The sequence below is a fragment of the Elaeis guineensis genome, chromosome 8, assembly GCF_000442705.2.
Source record: "Elaeis guineensis isolate ETL-2024a chromosome 8, EG11, whole genome shotgun sequence".
NCBI classification, from domain to species: Eukaryota; Viridiplantae; Streptophyta; class Magnoliopsida; order Arecales; family Arecaceae; genus Elaeis; species Elaeis guineensis.
Window position 1 is genome coordinate 92,523,985 of NC_026000.2, and position 7,434 is coordinate 92,531,418.

Here is a 7,434-nt window from a genome sequence, read left to right on the forward strand (position 1 = left end):
GGGAGCTACTCGACTCGAATGTGTTCTTATCAAGTTAATGGCATATCCCTCCTACCGGTCTCACTTACTTGGTCATATATGTCGACCCAGTTCTGATTTGAAGTGGCTAACAATTCGAGCTAACCCATGTCACTAGGTTAGTCATAATTGTTATGACTATGTCAAGTCAAGTTTAATGAGACCTAAATCAAATCTTTCTAAGAAAATATTAAGTCTAAGGTCTTCCACCATTGTGGATGTGCGGGCCCTTCTCGGGGTTGATTGTTCACGGCTGGTTACAGTGGCTTAGTTGCACCGAAAAGATGCAATCATATCCATTAGGCATTGGATGCTACAGATTAGAGGATGGGTTGTGCTCAATATTTCAGATATGGTGAGGGACCCAATCAGGAATCTAATTCGTGCAAATGGTGTCTCTGACTTAACTAAAGATTGGAGCAATATTTTGGGTATGGTGAGCTTCATAAATTAGAGATCAAGTTTTGGGTGCACCATGATTAGAGAATCATTGGATAAGAGTTATCCACTCATCGGTTGATCCATCACCAATAACTATTAGGTGAGGTGGTGAGCCAGTCGGTGAGACCGCACCACCCACTAGAAATCACAAATCATAGAGATTTTCACATCTCTACCTAGGGAGTGTAGGGATCTGAAAAAATAGTGAGAGCCTAATTTATTGAAAAATAAAATTTCTAAACAAATTGGTTAAGTCTAACTATAAAATCTAACTAGAAACTTTTGACTCTCTACAAGAAACATGTCTGCATCCAATCCCCTGACCAAAATACTAGACACCCACAGATTGACTGGACTTAATTTCAAAGACTGGTTGAGGAACTACAAAATTATTCTGGATTTCGACAAACTGACTCATGTCTTGGACCAGGACCCACCTACGATACCAACATGTCCGACTGCTGAATAGAGAGCATCTCTGAAAAAGTGGATGGATGATGATAACAAATTTAGGTACTACATGTTGGGTGCCATGTCTGATGACTTGCAGTGCCAGCATGAGAATATTATGACTACTCGCCAAATGTTGGCTCACCTACAAGAGTTGTTTGATGAACAAAGTCGCGCAGCCAAGTATCAAGTCTACCAAAGACTTTTTAAGACTAAAATGCGTGATGGGCAATCAGTCCACGATCATTGTTTGTCAATGATCAAGGACTTTGAGGAGCTTGAGAAGCTCAATGTCATCTTAGACAGTAATTTTTAGATTGATGTGATCCTTCAATCCTTGTCTGATGCATATGGTTAGTTCATCATGAACTTCCATATGCATAAGATGCAGTGTACATTGGCTGAGTTAATGAACATATTGGTTACGACTGAGCTTTCTTTGAAAGGTTCAAAAGGCTCAATCCTTACTGTGGAGCGGACTTCTTCCAAGAGAAAATTTTTTGGAAAGAAGAAGAAGTCTGCGAAAAAGCAAAAGTTGGATAGAAAGAAGAAGAAGACAGAATCGAAGAAGAAGGCTACTAAAAAAAAAAATATTTTCACTGCAATTCAGACGGCCATTGGAAGCGAAACTGTCCTCAGTACCTGGCCACCTGAAGAACAAGAAGGATGGTCCTTCTGAAGGTATGCTCGTTATAGAATCTAATCTTACAGTTTTGTCTGCATCCAGTTGGGTACTTGACTCTGGTTCTAGTGTTCATTTGTGCACTTCTATGCAGGGTCTTGAAGAAAGCAGGAGGCTGAGGGATGGGGATATGATCCTATGCATCAGGAACAAAGCAAGAGTTGCTGCTGTGGCCGTGGAAACCTATCCTTTACGATTATCGTTAGGATTAAATTTAGTTCTTAGAGATTGTTATTATGTGCCTGCAGCAAGCAGGAATTTGATTTCTGTTTCATGTTTAGCAAAGAAAGCTATGTGATTAGGTTTTATAAGAACCATTGTAACATATTTTATGAAAATAATAAAGTTGCAAATGGTTTTCTTATTAATGGTCTCTATCAGCTACATATTGATGTATCTGTATTTCATATCGAGCAAAATGTGAATGTCATGAGAATTAAAAGGCCTAGAGATAGTCTAAATGATAGGTATCTGTGGCACCTAAGGCTAGATCATATAGCAAAAGACAGGATTAACAAATTGGAGAAATTCGGGCTATTGAGTCCGTTGACTTTCGAGTCATATCCAGTTTGTGAATCATGCCTTCAAGGTAAAATAACCAAGCTCCCTTTTACAGGACATAGGGAAAGGACTCCAAACTTACTTGCCCTAGTACATATAGATGTGTGCGGCCCATTTAATGTGCCGGCTAGAGGTAACTATGTTTACTTCATTACCTTCACCGATGATATGTCTAGGTATGGGTATGTATTTTTAGTGAAACACGAGTTTGAAGCCTTTGAAATGTTCAAAGAATTCAGACATAAGGTAGAAAAACAAACAGGAAGGCCCATTAAGGTTCTTCGATCAGATCGAGGAGGTGAATACCTTAGTCGGGAGTTTCTAGACTATCTTAAGAATAATGGCATAGTCTCTCAATGGACTCCACTTGGAATGTCACAACTCAACGGAATTTCAGAATGGAGAAAGCAGACCCTATTAGATATGGTTCGTTCCATGATGAGCTTCACAGTCCTCCCTGAGTTTCTTTGGGGACATTATCTCATGACAGCAATATATGTATTGAATAGGGTTCCCTCTAAAATCGTTCCAACCATACTGTATGAGATATGGCATGGTAAGAAGCCAAGTCTGAGTCATCTCAGAATTTGGGGTTATCTGGCTCATGTCAAGAAACAGCAGGCGGACAAGTTAGAGTTCAGGTCTTTTAGAGATCGATTCATAGGATATCCTAAAGAGTCATCAGGATACTATTTCTATATTTCAGAAGATCATAATGTGATTGTGAATCGACATGCTATTTTTTTTGAAAAATAGTTTATTCAAGATGGTGGCATCGGAAGAATAATTAAGCTCAAGGAGAATGTCTCCCAAGAGCAACGAGCTAAGGAACCTAAGGAACCAAATCAATTAGAACTAGTCCTAACACAACCTCTTCCACCTCGTAGATCGACTAGGGTTTTCCGTCCTCCTGAAAGATACTTAGGTACTATACAAGAGGAAGTAGAGGAAATGTTTCTCACAGGAAATTGGGCTCATGGTGATGACCCCAAGACCTATGATGAGATGATATCAGATATCGACTCTGATAAATGGTTAGAGGTAATGAGATCAGAAATTGACTCTATGCACTCAAATCAAGTCGGGACCTTGGTAGATCCACCTGAAGGTATTGTACCTATTAGGTGTAAATGAATCTTCAAGAGAAAGATAGGTGCTGATGGGAATGTGGAGACATTCAAGGCTAGGCTCGTAGCGAAAGGTTATAATCAGTGCGAAGGCATTGACTATCAAGATACCTTTTCGTCCGTAGCCATGCTAAAATCCATCCGCACATTGCTTGCTATTGTAGCCTATTTCGATTATGAAATATGACAGATGAACGTGAAAATAGCATTCTTAAATTGATATCTTGAGGAAGATATCTATATGAAACAGCCACTTGGTTTCACATCCAGTGATGATGATCACAAGATCTACAAGCTGCAAAGGTCCATTTATGGACTTAAGCAAGCATCTCGAAGCTGGAATACTCATTTCAATGATGTGATCAAAATGTTTGGTTTCATCAAGAACGAGGAGGAACCATGTGTGTTCAAGAAGGTCAGTGGGAGTGCAGTTGTCTTCCTCATACTATACATAGATGACATCCTCCTGATTGAAAATGATATTTTCATGTTGACCTCAGTCAAAATATGGTTGTCTAAGGAGTTCTCTATGAAAGATCTAGGAGAGGCATCCTTTATACCGGGTATTAAGGTCTATAGAGATAGACCAAATAGGATGCTGGGACTTTCACAGAAGATGTACATAGAGGAGGTGTTAAAAAGATTTAGCATGAAAAATTCTAAAAGTGGTTTAGTACCTTTTAGACATGGCATTCATCTCTCCAAGAAGATGTGCCCTAGCACACCTGAGGAGATTGAATGCATGAGCAAGATCCCTTATGCTTCGGCAATAGAAAACCTCATGTATGTCATGCTATGTACATGACCTGATATAGCCCATGCTGTGAGAGTCACAAGCAGATATCAGTCGAATCTAGGTGAAGAGCATTGGACTTCTGTGAAATATATCCTTAAGTACTTGAGAAGGACTAAGGATATATTTTTAATTTTTGGAAATGGAGAACTTCAGGTTCAGGGATTTATAGACTCAGACTTTATGTCTGATATAGATGATCGAAAGTCGACATCTGAAAGTTTGTTTATTTGCAATGGTGGTGCAGTTAGCTGAAAGAATTTCAAGCAGACGGTGATTGCTGATTCCACCATGGAGGCAGAGTATATTGCTGCATCGAAAGCTGCGAAGGAGGCATTCTGGTACAAGAAGTTTACCGCAGAGCTTGGAGTGATGTCATCGGATGCCATCCCTCTTTACTGTGATAATAATGGTGCCATAGCCCTAGTTAAGGAGCCAAGGTCTCACCAAAAGTCCAAGCATATCGAGCGGTGATTCCATCTGATCTGTGATTACCTCAAAAAAGGTTATATCGAGGTTAAGTGAGTCGACTCCACAGATAATGTGGCAGACCCAATGACAAAGTCATTAGGCCAGCAGAAGATCGAAGCCCACCTTAAGAAGATGGGACTTAGATATGTAGCCAATTGGCACTAGGTCAAGTGAAAGTTCGTTAGATGTGTGCCCTAGATGCCAGATTGGCTGACACATTCTTGTACAAATGTAAGGGAAAGTTTATAATTTTGACTATAAATGAATAAAAGAATTATTATACTATCACATTGTGTACATTATGTCTGTGATACATCCTTTGAGTTAGTAGGAATGTTAATTCATATTTTCAAGAGTTAAAAATTTAAGATATGAATTTACATAACTAACTCATAAACAGCTCCTAACCATAGGATCATCACAAGGATGGTGATCAATCCAGAAGGTTGGTGTACGATCACTTTCTTATGGTAGATGTGTCTTGAGTCTATGGTGTGGAGACACTAGAGCAAGAGTACAGGTATTCATTGAGAATGAGAGTACTGAGCGTGACCACCTCGAGCAGTCATAAGGAAGTCTATCTTCTCATCGATGACTAGCTCAATGCTGCAGCTGTGTGTCTAGTTCTTTGACTTGAGGTACATCGACAGTTCACCTTGAGTGTGTTATAGTTTGACTACACCATAACTCGATCTCCTAGCTATTCGGAACCCTGAGGTGTATGTTGGCTGTAGCATATTCATTGTAGGAACCAGATCGCACCAAGATAGGATCTATCAACTTCGGTAGATAAGAGGAGTAGTCCTATGATGATCAAAAGATTGAGTCCTTAAGCCCATGGCCATGATAGAGTGAAATAATAGAAAAGAGTTTTCCATTAAGGTTTCACATCGGACTTGGATCGATCGATTGATTCATATGACTGATGTTGGGTTTGACGAGTTCACCTTCATCCTAATTCAGTCGGGACTCATGATAGAGGAACACAATCACACAGGTAGCTGCACCAAGAGGTTCATCTTTATTTTTGATGGATTGCCATCATATACTGCTAGATGTCACTGGTGGATTTTGGGAGCAATTAGAATGATCTTAATGATCGATCATTCTAATTGTCTGAATCAGAAGAGTTCTGGTCCATCGAAAGGAGTTTCGATGATGTCGATGATGAGATCACGACATGTCTCATTACCATACAAAAATGAATCTAACTGGGTCACACAAATAAGAGTTAGGATCTGGATGTCATCAATTGAGCTAGTCTAGTTCGATTGATTTGGATTAGATCCAATTAGGTTCAAGGAAATCATGCTAGCACACGATTGAGCCTAACTTTCTCCTCGTGTAATCTTTTCGATCTCGACTGAGCCAAATATGATTTGACTCATCCAGAGAACCTTGAGAAGATTTCTCATAGTCTGACTGGAGCTAGTCTAACTCAAAAAAGTTTTATCTTAATTTATAAGATAAATTTAAGACAACACCTACCAATTCCTGTCACCTGCCATTTTCATTTTAAGACATTGGTCAAATGTTGACCCATGGACCTTGGACTGAAGGCCACTTGGTAAGAGGTTATTGGAGAGTTTTAGTAGAGTGTCCACCTACTAAATTAGCCCAAATGTGGGTACTATAATCAGATATGGCGTGTGCCCCAAGTGGATAAGGATAGAGTCCCATGAGATGAGGACTCTGATCCCTTGATCAACTTAGACTGTGGGGCGCCAATCTCACTGTGCTTATCCAGTGTTGGCACCAACAATAGGAGGGATTGTGGGGATTCTTATCTGATATGATCAAATGATATCACTCCACCAATCAAAATTTTTTTAGAATTAATTGAAATTTTTTGATTGGTCGAATGATGTGGCACTACATGGCGCAGCAGGGTCTATTTAAACCCTGTCTGCGCCTAGGGTTTTGAGTCTCTACTCAATACCCAGCAAAAGCCTAAAATCCCTCCACTTCTTCACTCCCACTCTGCTCCTCTCCCTCCCCTCTTCACATCCAAGAGGTTGGATGTCCATCTGGTGCTTGTCCAAGGCGTGGTGGCACTTTGATTAGAAGGCTGCAGAGATTTATCGCAAAGCTGCTACTCCAGCTTCAGAAGATCTTTTGAAGATCTTCCAGATCAGATCCAGATCTAATTTTTGGAGCAAATATTTGTGAGGACAAGATAATCTAGATCCTACTTGAGTTGATACTAGTAGAGGCTAGGCAACTGTGTGGCTATTTTAGAATCTCGGGCATTGCTGCGATCATCTACAGGGTAATCTAGTTACCCTAGAGGTATTTCTCTATTCCTCATATTTTTAAATTTAATTTTAGATTTAATATCAGATAATAAGAATTAGATCTAATAGATCTTAGATCTAAAATATCATAGGATAATTTTTTTTGAAATATTCTACCCCAGATCTCATTAGATCTGAAAGATTCTACACGGAAAAAGTCAGTTTTTCCTTCAGAAGTGGCGCAAAATGTACTTCGTCCGCTGGTGTGCTTTGGGTTCCTTCACCTGAGCTATGGCACCAGTGCTATCGCAGTAGAGTAGGATCAAACCATCGAGGGAGGGTGCTACTCTGAGCTCGGTGATGAATTTCCTCAACCACACAGCTTCCTTCGCGGGCTTCACAAATAGAGTTTGCCACAGTGTGCTGCTTGAAACTCTTCCAGCAGATGGCTCCACCATTCAGAGTAAAGATAAAACCTGACACGCTTCTACTATCATCATGGTTAGATTGAAAGCTGAAATCTGTGAACCCCACAAGTTTCAAATCTGACTCTCCATAAACCAACCATTGGTCCTTAGTATTTCTCAAATACTTAAGAATGGCTTTAACCACTTTCCAGTGGTTTTCTCCAGGATCAGATTGGTATCTACTCACTAC